Source organism: Triticum urartu, chromosome 7A (genome assembly GCF_056163025.1).
Source record: "Triticum urartu cultivar PI428250 chromosome 7A, HENAU_Tu73, whole genome shotgun sequence".
Taxonomy (NCBI): Eukaryota; Viridiplantae; Streptophyta; class Magnoliopsida; order Poales; family Poaceae; genus Triticum; species Triticum urartu.
This window is the reverse complement of record NC_141879.1, coordinates 326,162,275-326,175,695: the sequence shown is the minus strand read 5'-3', so window position 1 is coordinate 326,175,695 and position 13,421 is coordinate 326,162,275. Positions and strand designations below refer to the sequence as shown.

Genomic DNA, 13,421 nt, shown 5'->3' with positions numbered 1-13,421 from the left:
GCAAGGTCAACTTGTTATTCTCCGCCCCGCTGGGCTGCAAATCTTTTCTACGAGGGATGCATTAGGCTTAACAGGAAAATGGGCTTTAAAAAATAATAAATGAGATGTAATTATAAAAACTAGGCAGTAACTATAAAAAAATTGTGACACCCTGAGAATCATGCTACAGTGATCTCCCCTTTAATGATGCCATGTCATCATGTTTTTCAAACTAAATTGCCACTTGATGAAAATGAAAGCCAAATTCCATTTGGAATACAAGTCAAATATTTACTTCTTCTGTCATGCGAACAAAAATGTTCGTGATGTTGCAAATAATCCCCAAGTATTTTTCTTGAAGAAATCAACTCTGGTTGGATCATTAAGATACCCTAGAAATATTATAAGTAATCGAACAACAAATAAATTGACCTTTTCAAAATGAAAAATTATTTATTTAACTCCTTTTGCCCCCAGACTTTTTGTCATAGCTCAAATTATTCTCTGGTAATTGCAGGACAAATTCCATGTCCAACAAAAATGGTTTTAAAGCTTATTCAAATAGAAAACTGTAGCAAAAATGGAAAAAGAAAATAAAATGTGAGAAAAGGGAAAAAAGAAAATACAAAAAAAGAGTAAAGGCCTAAACTAATACCGTCCAAGTGGGCTCTAGTGTGCGCATGGCCCAGCCCACCCCTTGCCATCCCCAACCTACAGTAGAGGCAGAGGGCGTGGAGGCCATCTGCCATGGCGCCGGCCATGTGCCGCGCATCCACGGCCTCCCCCTTGCCTATAAAAGCCGCGCAGGCCTCCCCCCGTGTGACCTAGACTCCGTCCGCCCTCTTTTCTCTGCACTGTTTCCCCACTCTCTCTGCCTCGTTCGCCCGAGCGCGGTCGCCGACGCGCCGTCGTCGATCCCGCGGCCACCAGCCATCCCACGCCGCACGGAGACATCTAGGAGAACCCCGGTGCTCCTCTTCTTCATCTACGCAGAAGAACTCGAGCCGGGGACCAACACAGCGCTGGATCGGCATCGTCTCCTACCTCCGGTCGTCGGTGTTCGATGCGTCGATCTGCTCACCCTCGACCCACCCGGCTTCATCGAGCCCTCCTCGAGCTTCGTTGTGAGCTGCGCCTCCGATTCCCCCTCGTTCCTGCTCCGTTCCGCCGCCGTAACCTGCCCCCTCCATGCTCGGCTGCCGCCAGCAGAGCGCAGCGCTCACCGCGCCATGCGAGCCCCTGGTCGCGCCCGCGCCCGCGCCGTGGCCGCCCCGCGACGGCGCCTCGCTGGCCGCATGCGCGCCTAGCCCGGCTCGCCCGCTCGTAGCTGTCCCCGCTGTAGTGCTGCCGCTGTTGCTCTTCACTACTACTTGATGCTGTGTGCTGCTGTGCTACTTCTCTTGTCGCGCTGGCTATTGCCTTCCTGCTGCTGGTTGTGCTACTGCTGCTGCGCCGCTGCCGCCCACACCAGCCGTCGCGCCGCGCGCGCGTCCACACCCACACCCACATGTGCCGGCGCCCTCCCCTGGCAGCGCCCGCGCTGGCCTGGGCAGTGGCCGACTGGCTGTAGCCATGGCCCGTGCCTCCCGTGTTTTGCGTGTGTGTGCCCATGGGGCTGCCCCTGTTTAATACTAAGATAGATTAGTGTTAATCTAATTGCCAAACTAGTTCAACCAGTAGACTATGACGTGCGAGCCACTTTGTGTTTAACTATTTGTTTTAAATAAATCTAATTCGGGTTCTGTCTATGATAGTAGGACCCACCCTCCTAACTAAATTAGTTAGTTCTTTTAAGTTTCCCATATGACTATGACAGTTGGGTCCCACTGGCCTTGTTGACCGGTCAATTTGATTGTGTTGACTTCGACCTAGGCCCTACATGTCTTTGACTGTGGCTGGCCACTGCTGTGTATAAAAAGTATTACACTATTTTTAATTCGTTTTAATATTTATGGATAATTCTAGAATTTTGTCAAATCTTTGAAAAATCTTAGAAAAATATCTGTAGCTCGGATCGAAAAACTTTATATATGAAAGTTGCTCAGAAAAATCTCATGAATCCGAATATGTGGTCCTTTCATCTGTCACGTGCTTCTAGCATGCTGAACTTGGAACTTTTCCCCTCTTTCCCTTTGTCCGGAGTCCACCTAACGTCGGGAATTCATCCTCGGATGTTTATCCCCTCCGGCTGCAACGTGTAGTACTACGTTAGGTCGACCCTAGTTCTGCTTATCGTCTTGTCATGCTTAGCGTTGCATTTGCTTGCTTATATTTACTGTTTCTCCCCCCTCTTCTCTCCGGTAGACCCCGAGGCCGATGATGCCCCTGTGATCGACTACGTCGACGACACTTCTTCCTTTACAGCAGAGCTTCAGGGCAAGCAAACCCCCCTTGAGCATTCCGATATCGCCCATTTCTTTCCCTCTCATGCTTGCATTAGAACTGCTACTGCTTTCTGTATGATCCTACTCTGATGCATAGCCTGTTTTTGTTACCTGCTTTCATACCTTACCTGCTTATTCTAAACTGCTTAGTATAGGTTGGTTAGTGATCCATGTGATCCATCAGTGACCCCCACCTTGTCCTAGTTGCCCTTCTTTATGTTCGATGACTCGATCAACGTGATCGACGTCCAGACCCCGACACCGCACATCACCCCCACCTAGTGTACGACTCTGCGGAGTTACCATCGAGTGCCGAGGACGGAACCTCTTACATCACTCCTGATGAGATCTCTGTAGTGTAGCTATTCGGTCGTGGTCACCGAGGGTGATTTCCTCCTTAGCCACTTACGATACGGCTCTGTCGTGCAATCCCCCAAGTGTGAACATCGAGGGTGGATCCTCTTACATTCACCTTGATGATTACATCGAGTGGAATTCACCGGGGGTGATTCCTCGAGTTTTCCCCTTGGTGTTAGACACACAGGTACTATGGTTACTATGACTTTACACTGAACCATATTACTAAAGACGGGTCGGCCCTGAAGGGCACCCGCGCGAGCTTAATAGCGAGTGATGTGGAGTCGGGTTGACCTGGAAGGTGCCCACGAGATGCTTACGAGGCGTGGCCGGGCATTCTTAGCCCTTGCCGCAAGTACTCGAGACGGGGCGACGGGGTCACATCTTTCGTGAGTCTCTGCTTGTTACCGCGCGTTCCTAATCCACTACGATTTGGATATTTGATCCGAGGGGCCTCTAGCCTGATAGCACTAACCATCACGTGGGCATAGTATGGGCGTTCTGCATCGTATACATCAGCCAAAGTTTAATAGACGTCAGCGACTGAGCGGCGTGCGCCGGGTTGGACTGCGTAAGCACCTACCTTTTTAAAGGAGGTAGCTAGGTCTGCTCACCGGCCGCCCACGCAACGTGCAGGAGTTCCCGGGGAGATGGCCCATGACCCCTGGGGGCATAGGTTTAGTCCGGCGTGCTGGCCTCTCTATTAAGCCTAGGTCGGGTTGCGGCGTATTATTTGGCCGAGGCCGGGCATGACCCAAGAAAGTGTGTCCGGCCAGAGTTAATCGAGCGTGGTGGGTAAGTTGGTGCACCCCTGCAGGGAAGAAAACATCTATCGATAGCATGTCCTACGGTAACAGACACTTGGAGTTGTATCCCGATCCATCCAACTAGAATTGGTTACTTAAGATGAGAAATGGTTTGTGATGAGAAATGGATATGAGAAATGGATAGTATGGCTCTGGGATTGCTTTCTCGCAGGGAGTCGAGAAAGGATCTCTGGCCGAGGTTGATAACACTTCTACTACTTTACTTTATGCTACTCTACTCTCTCCTGTTGCTGCAAGATGGTGGGTTCCAGAAGATGCTAGTCTTCGATAGGCTAGGCTTTCCCCTTCTCTTTTGGCATTCTGCAGTTTAGTCCACAGATACAGCCCATTTCCTTTGATACAGATGCATACTTAGTTTAGATCTGATGTAAGTCTTGCGAGTACTTTGGATGAGTACTCACGGTTGCTTTGCTACCTCTTTTTCCCCCATACCCGATTGTTGCGACCAGATGACAGATCCCAGGAGCCAGACGACACCACTGATGATTACTACTACCCCGAGGGTGCCTACTACTACATGGAGACCGTCGATGACCAGGAGTAGTTAGGAGGCTCCCAGGCAGGAGGCCTTGCCTTTTCGATCGTTGCTACTTTTGTGCTAGCCTTCTTAAGGAAAACTTGTTTAACTCATGTATGTACCCAGATATTGTTGCTTCCGCCGACTCTTGTGTAATCGGGCTTATGTATTCGAGCCCTCGAGGCCTCTGGCTTGTAATATAAAGCTTGTATTATTTTAATTTGTGTCTAGAGTTGTGTTGTTATATCTTCCCGTGAGTCCTTGATCTTGATCGTACACATTTGTGTGTATGATTAGTGTACGATTGAATCGAGGGCGTCACAAAAATGCATCAAACACGAAATTAGTTTATAAAATATTATTTATGGATTTTAAAATTCTTAAATTTTCATTGTTGCGCGCGCAATGTTTCGTTGGATTTATACGTAATACAAATTTATATTTAATTTGACTACAAATTTCGGGATAAAAATATTTCGGATCCCATCAAAATGTGGGAAATTTTATTGAATTCTGTCTTTAACGGTTGGTTAAAATTATTAATCATTGTCCTAGCTAGAAAATGGGTTGTACTTTTAACAAACTGTAATTGGGTTGTTGTAAATTTCATTAGAATTCAAAAATGGGCTATACATTCTTACAAAACGCAAATGGTCTATAAGTTCTCTGCCACACACTTGTGGGCCTACTAAGTGACGCGTCTCCTAAAAAAATAAGTTGACGCGTATGCAAGGCTTTGTCAACTTATTATACTCAACACACGGTTCTAGCAGCAGTGGCCGTTGGATGTCTATCCAACGGATGTCATGCTTCTTCAATCTCGGATATTCTTAGCTTCGGCCGCACAAAAAATGATTCCTCCCCCTGACATCTGGGGCGCACCGTTTCGGAGGCTGACCTGTGGGCCTACTAAGTTGAAGCGTACCAAGGGCTTTGTCAACTTAGTCAATAAAAACGATTCTAGTTTCAGTGACCGTACGATGTCCATCCAACGGCCCTAGTGCTTCTTCAACCTCTGGTCTTTTTGGTCCAGCCGCCCAAAGCAGTGCTGGTCGTGCCGCCTGCTCCTTCCTCCCGTGGCCGGCTGTACTGCCGCGGAGGCCTCACCGCCCCACACTACTCCCACCGCTGGCCAGGCCATCCCTCCACTCACCCACACCCCCTGTTATTCTGCGGCGACGGCAGCCTCACACCGCAGCCGAACCAGTGAACGCTCGTACTCCTCTCCGCGTGGGCATCCACTGCCGCGTCTTGCCCGGCTCCGCGTCGCCCCCTTCTTAGGCCTCGCCGTTGTCCACCGCCATGGTGCTCCCGGCGCGGCGTGGTCAATGTGGTCAACGACCGACTTCCATCGGAAGAGTACTTTATGTGGAGAGGTTGACAGCTGGGTCCACGACAGCCGCAAGGAAGTGCCTCCTTATTACGCGGAAAATAATTATTCCTCCACCTGACAGCGGGGACCCACCGAACGAGCCACCAGTATTTTGCGAAAAAATCATTTCCCCCTGACTGCTGGGACCCACCGGACGGGCCACCGTATTTCACAAAAAAAACATTCGCCCCGCTGTCAGCTCGGACCCACCGGAAGTGCCTCCTTATTACGCACAAAAAAATGAATACTCCCCCGGCTAGTTGGGACCCACCTTGGTGGGAGGCTGACTTGTTGGCCTACTAAGTTGACGGGGACGAAGGGCTTTGTCAACTAAGTCAATATGAACGATTCTAGCTCCAGTGACCGTACGATGTCCATCCAACGGCCGTAGTGCTTCTTCAACCTCTGGTCTTCTTGCTCCAGCCGCCCAAAGCAGCGCCGGTCGTGCCGCATGCTCATGCCTCCCGTGGTCGGCTATGCTGCCGCAGAGGTCTCACCGCCCCCCTACTATTCCCACCGCTGGCCAGGCCCTGCGGCGACGGCAGCCTCACACCACAGCCGAACCAGTGAACCCTCGTACTCCTCTTCGCGCGGGCTTCCTGATACGTCTCCAACGTATCTATAATTTTTGATTGCTCCATGCTATATTATCTACTGTTTTGGACTATATTGGGCTTTATTTTCACTTTTATATTATTTTTGGGACTAACCTATTAACCGGAGGCCCAGCCCAGAATTGCTATTTTTTTGCCTATTTTAGTGTTTCGAAGAAACTAAATATCAAATGGAGTCCAAACAGAATAAAACCTTCGGGAACGTGATTTTCTCACCGAACGTGATCCAGGAGACTTGGACCCCACGCCAAGGCATCAGAGAGGCGGTCACGAGGGTGGGGGGGGGGGCGCCCCCCTCCCTCGTGGGCCCCTCGGAGCTCCACCGACGCACTCCTTCCTCCTATATATACCTACGTACCCCCAAACGATCAGAACAGGAGCCAAAAATCTAATTCCACCGCCACAACTTTCTGTATCCATGAGATCCCATCTTGGGGCCTGTTCCAGAGCTCCGCCGGAGAGGGTCGTCATCACGAAGGGCTTCTACATCATCATAGCCTCTCCGATGAAGTGTGAGTAGTTTACCTCAGACCTTCGGGTCCATAGTTAGTAGCTAGATGGCTTCTTCTCTCTTTTTAGATCTCAATACAAAGTTCTCCCCCTCTCTCGTGGAGATCTATTCGATGTAATCTTCTTTTTGCGGTGTGTTTGTTGAGACCGATGAATTGTGGGTTTATGATCAAGTCTATCTATGAATAATATTTGAATCTTCTCTGAATTCTTTTATGTATGATTGGTTATCTTTGCAAGTCTCTTCGAATTATCCGTTTGGTTTGGCCAACTAGATTGGTAGTTCTTGCCATGGGAGAAGTGCTTAGCTTTGGGTTCGATCTTGCGGTGTCCTTTCCCAGTGACAGAAGGGGCAGCAAGGCACGTATTGTATCGTTGCCATCGAGGATAACAAGATGGGGTTTATTTCATATTGCATGAATTTATCTCTCTACATCATGTCATCTTGCTTAAGGCGTTACTCTGTTTTTAACTTAACACTCTAGATGCATGCTGGATAGCGGTCGATGAGTGGAGTAATAGTAGTAGATGCAGAATCGTTTTGGTCTACTTGTCACAGACGTGATGCCTAGATATTCTCATAACTATGCTCAATTCTGTCAATTGCTCAACAGTAATTTGTTCACCCACCGTAGAATACTTATGCTCTTGAGAGAAGCCACTAGGGAAACCTATGGCCCTCGGGGTCAATTCTCATCATATTAATCTCCATCACTTTAATCTTGCTTTGCTTTTTTACTTTGCCTTTACTTTTTACTTTGCATCTCTATACCAAAAATACCAAAAATATTATATCTATCAGATCTCACTCTCGTAAGTGACCGTGAAGGGATTGCCAACCCCTAATCGCGTTGGTTGCGAGTAGCTATCGTTTTGTGCAGGTACGAGGGACTTGAGCGTGGCCTCCTACTGGATTGATACCTTGGTTCTCAAAAACTGAGGGAAATACTTACGCTACTCTGCTGCATCATCCCTTCCTCTTCGGGAAAATCCAACACAAGCTCAAGAGGTAGCAAGAAGGATTTCTAGCGCCGTTGCCAGGGAGACTACGCAAAAAGTCAACATACCAAGTACCCATCACAATCCCTATCTCTCGCATTACATTATTTGCCATTTGCCTCTCGTTTTCCTCTCCCCCACTTCACCCTTGCTGTTTTATTCGCCCTCTCTCTCTCTATCCTCCTTCTCTTTCTCTATTTGCCTCTTTTTGCCCGTTTCTTGTTTGCTCGTATGGTTGGAATAGTTGTTTATTTATTACTAAACAGAGAACTTAAGATCTATGGATCCTCATCCACTTGCCAATCTTTTTAAGGGATCCAATTATGATGAACCAATTCCTAGTGATTTGGATGCACTAGATTATCTTTATAAGCTTTTGCCTGAAATCCGTAAATCTGAAAATCGTGATGAAGTGCTTTATGAAGTGACTCATGATAGATATTTGAATAAAAAGCATGATTGAAATGATTTTATTATAAATTCTCTTGATGTCAATTGTGCTAATAAGATTCAAAACCCTAAGCTTGGGGATGCTAGTTTTGCTATGTCTACTACTTGTTGCAATGATTATGATTGGGGTGATTCTTCTTATGATCTTGAAAATTTATTTAAACCCCATGATGAATATGAGATTGATAATAGTGTTTGCAATATTATTGAAAGTGGGTTTGGAAGAGTGTCAACTTTAGATCCCACATATTTGGAGAATGTTCAATCTTATGAAAATCTTGATAAAAGTGGGTTTGGAGAAGTCATGACTTTAGTTAATGTTAATCCCACTATTTTGGAAGAGTGTCAACTTTGCATGCATGTGGATCATGTTGAAAATATTTTATGTGATAGCTATTTTGTTGAATTTGCATATGATCCTACATGTAATTACTATGAGAGAGGAAAATATGGTTGTAGAAATCTTCATGTTACTAAATTATCTCTCGTTATGTTGAGATTGCTATTGTTTCTTTCCGCTTCCTTGCATCTGCTAGTTTTTGCTTGCCTTGACAATTTGTTAGCTTGATCTTTGAGTTGGAAGGAAGTGAACTTGACAAAGTCCTCAGGCCTGACGTTACTGCACTCGAAATGCTTGCACAGATCCACTAGCCAATCGTCAGCATCGGTTGCCTCAACACAATTGCTGAAAGTCTTTGGCCCGTTAGCAAGGAACTGGTTGAGTGTAGCAAAGTGATTCTGATTGTTGCCTTGGTTCCCTTGGTTGCCTTGATTGCGCTCTTGGAGAATTTGCATGATCAACTGTGTGTTTGCATTGGTTGCGGCCATCATAGCTTGCCATGCCTCCGGAGGAGGTGGAGGTGGTGGCGGATTAGGATTCGGAGTCGTGCGCGTTGGAGGGGTCATCCTGAAGAGGTTGACATCCATTAGCACATTGATAGACAAATATTGAAGCTGAATCCAACAGAATGAAAATTGCAACATATAGTCTTCACATCTGAACAGAATGAACGAATGCATTCCTCTTGAAATGGTCACATATCCATAAATTGAGAAGCCACGTAGAATTAAGGTAGAGAAATAAATCAACAAGGTACGGATCAAGAACGAATAATCGGTAAGAAATCCCAATCTCAAACCAATATCCGTGGAAGAAGAACTAGAGCTACTAGAATTCCCACCTATGAAACTCCCGAACCTTTCCGGTTATGCAATCAGGTGTTGGGGATACAGGGGAAGCATAATATCTCACCCAAATCTAGCAAATCCTACATCCAGCTGTATCCATCCTTCAACACATAACCAAGAAAACTTCAGAAACCATCTACCTCAACCTTCGAAAAGCACCCGTTATACAAGTTATGGCGATACTCCCGAACTCCCGCCCCAGTACTGGGTGGCGTCGAGGTTATCTCACCAACGAACTGCATAAAAGAGAATTTCGATGTCGGCGTACTAAATTCAGGTATTCCAGAATTGCAACGATAAAATTATGACGACAACACCTCAGAGCTCAACTCCCCGGGACACTTCCACAAAACCCCTGACAGGAGGCACCAAGACAATGTTCTCATCATAACATCATCGGAACGATTCCAAGATACCCGCGTGATCCTAATTTTTTTTTTGTGAAATTTGAGAAGAGAAGAGTCAAAACTCTACGTCAGGATGCCTTACCAGAGCGATGAGGAGACTGTGAAGTAAAAAAGAATTCCTAAACTCTCTGATATATAATTCCTAAATGACTCAAAACATTTTTTCTAGACACAACTCGGCCGTTAAAAACGATCAAGCAATGGGGCTCCTAAGGTCGGGGAAGGCTCTGATACCAACTTATAACACCCTCGATGCGACTATATCTCCACGTGTCGAGACACGACTTAGAGGCATAATCGCATTGAAGGCATATGTCGCAAGTTAGGTAATCTTCACAACATCCCATGTAATATGAATAATAAAGGGGAGATAACATAGTTGGCTTACACTCGTCACGTCAATCAAGTACATAAATAACATTACATCATCCAAACACTCATGGCCCGACTATGGCGCCAAAATAAAAGATAACCCAACAAGCAACACGGTCCCGATCACCCCCAACTGGGCACCACTACTGATCATCAGGAAAGGAAACATAGTAACATTGAGAGTCCTCGTCGAACTCCCACTTCAGCTCAAACGCGTCACCTGGAGCGGAATCATCGGGCCCTGCATCTGGTGTAATAGTAATCTGTGAGCCACAGGGACTCAGCAATCTCGCACCCTCGCGATCAAGACTATTTAAGCTTATAGGTAAGGCAAGGTAAAATATGTGGAGCTGCAGCAAGCGACTAGCAAAGTATGGTGGCTATCCTGTTCGCAAAAGGGAACGAGAAGAGGAGGCAAAGCGCGAGCGAGAAACTAGAGAACAACCTGCGCAAACATTACTCCAACACCGTGTCCACTTCCCGGACTCCGCCGAGAAGAGGCCATCACGGTAACACACTGAGTTGATTCATTTTAATTAATTTAAGGTTCAAGTTATCTACAACCGGACATTAACAAATTCCCATCTGCCCATAACCGCAGGCACGGCTTTCGAAAGTTCAAATCCCTGCAGGGGAGTCCCAACTTAGCCCATGACAAGCTCTCATGGTCAACGAAGGAATAGACCTCCTCCCAAGACGTTCCGATCAGACTCGGTATCTCGGTTCTTCAAGACACTTCGACAGGTTAAAACAAGACCAGCAACACCGCCCGAATGTGCCGACAAATCCCGATAGGAGCTGCACATATCTCGTTCTCAGGGCACACTCAGATGAGCGCTCCATAAAACTAAAACCAAACCTCGAGTTTCCCCGAGGGGACGCTGCACAGGACTCTAGTTTGGACCAACACTCAGAGGAGCACTGGCTCGGGGGGGTTTAAAATAAGATGACCCTCGGGCTCCGGAAACCCAAGGGAAAAAGAGGCTAGGTGGCAAATGGTAAAACCAAGGTTGGGCATTCCTGGAATTTTTTTAATCAAGGCGAACTATCAAGGGGTTCCCATTATAACCCAACCGCGTAAGGAATGCAAAATCCGGGAACATAACACCGATATGACGGAAACTAGGGCGGCTAGAGTGGAACAAAACACTAGGCGAGAGGCCGAGCCTTCCACACTTTACCAAGTATATAGATGCATTAAGATAACATGGCAATATAATGATATCCCAACAAGTAAAAAAATTGTTCTAACAAGGAACAGCCTCCAATCTTCACCTGCAACTAGCAACGCTATAAGAGGGGCTGAGCAAAGCGGTAACATAGCCAATCAATGGTTTGCTAGGACATGGTGGGTTAGAGGTTTGACATGGCAATTTGGGAGGCTTGAAAGCAATTGGTAGGCATCGTAGCATTGGCATAGCGAAAGAGCGAGCAAACTAGCATAACAAAGATAGTAGTGATTTCGAGGGTATGATCATCTTGCCTGCACAGTTGTCAGAGTTGGTTGGATCCTCGAAAGCAAACTCAACGGGCTCCTCGTTAGTGAACTCGTCTCCCGGCTCTTCCCAAACAAGACAAACAAGCAATAAGGACACAAATCAACCACGTGCAACTCGAACAACATGATGCAAAGATGATATGCTATGCGGGATGCATATGCAAGATGTGATAAGGAATGCATGAACCTGGCCTCAACTTGGAAATCCAAGTGTGCCACTGGAAAGATGAGATGAAATCGCTTGAAAATGATATAAAGAATGCCGGAATCGGAGTTACGGTTTGGAAATGGCAAGCAATTCAAATATGACACCGGTCTGCGATTTACAGCAAGTAGCCATCTAAATGCAATGAGATGAACATGCTACAACACCCAAACATGGCAGTGATGCATTCAAGATGCTTAATAAAAGTCTAGCACTGAGCTACGGCCAATTCATCCATTAACAGGTTCAAACAAGCATGGCAAAAATGCATATGGCAAACAGATCTCAGACTTAGTGAAATTAACATCTGTCTGGAATTTCAGATCAGGTAGCACTCTTTGGAGCAACAAAACTACATGCTACAGGACTTGAACATGGCAAAGTAAAGCATGGCATGGAGCTACTCAAAGAGCTTAACAAAAGTCCCTTAGTGACCTTGAGCCAAAAGGGATTAGAAAATACAATTGCAAGCATGTGAACATAGCAAAAACATAATCAGATCATAGACTTAGTGAAAACTGGAGCATGCTGAAAACAGATATCAAGTAGGCATGTTTACGAGCTCGATGCACTCACTACGGATCAAGTCATGATAAGACAAGCATACACCCATCAAGAATACACAAAATTCAAGCTAGACATGGCAAGAACAATAGCATAGCATGCACGGAACAACTACAACATCATCGGCAAAATTGCAAACAAGTTGACAATCTACCCAGATTCACAAAGTAGCAAAAGTAGAGCTCGATTGACTCAAGCTAGGGTGCTCCATAATTGCAAACAAATACATGGATGGATAGAGCACTACAATATTAACAAAACATCCTTACTGATCATCCTCAAAAGAGGCACGGATCACTAGGAAACAACATGAACATATGGCAATATGAGATAAACAGATCAAGGACTTAGTGGAAATGCTAAGTCCCTGAAAACAGAATTACCAAGTGCACCACTTTGCAAGCTTGTGCTAGTCACCACACACATCACAAAAATACATGGGTTGCACCTCTGGAAAGATGACAAAACCCTTAACAGAACATATGTAGAACTCATGGGCATAACATGCACACATTAATCATGGCAAAAATGACAAAAACCTAAATGGAGTAGCAGATCTGATAATAATCTCAAGTAGCCCTCTTCTAACAGTATTTCGGGCATCAAGATGAACTCAAATGAAAATGATGCAATGGAATTAAATGATGTACTCTCAGAGATGAACATTTTGATATGCTATATGCCAAAAACGGAGCTACGGATGCAAAGTTACGGCACGATGAACATGGGCACTTGAAACGGAAAATATCAGGGCTTAGTAGAATTTTCGACCTCCGGATCTAGGGTTCGTCCGGGGCGCGAACTGAGGTGGCAGCGCGTCTCGCCGGAGAGGACCCGGAGCTCGCCGGAGAGGGGTGCCGGTGCCGGATCCGGGCGTGGGGATGCCGGATCTGGCCGGCGGGGGGGCGGCGACGGCGGAGCGCGGCGTCGGCGGGGGCGGCGCCTTCGAGGCGGCGGTGCAGGGCGGCGCGGTCGAGGCGGCGGCGCGGGGCAGCGCGGTGATGCGGTGGTGCGGCGGCGGAGCTCGGGCGCGGCGGCGGAGCGGCGAAGGAGGCGGGCAGCGGCTGGGCCTGGCGGGCCGCGGCGGTGGAGGTGGTGGCGGCGCCACTTGGCGCGACGGGAGTGGGCGGCGGCGATGTGTCCGGCCAGGGCGGACGTGTCCGGCCGGCGCAGAGATG

The 13,421-nt window shown here is 47.1% G+C and overlaps 1 long non-coding RNA gene across 1 annotated transcript; it reads left to right on the top strand.

Moving 5' to 3' along the window:
* Positions 1 to 436: 436 nt before the first annotated feature.
* On the top strand, positions 437 to 4,310 carry LOC147959498 (uncharacterized). The gene is made up of 2 exons (XR_015611650.1): positions 437 to 1,103; positions 3,997 to 4,310. It is a non-coding gene; the product is annotated as an uncharacterized LOC147959498 (long non-coding RNA).
* The last annotated feature ends 9,111 nt before the right edge of the window (positions 4,311 to 13,421 follow it).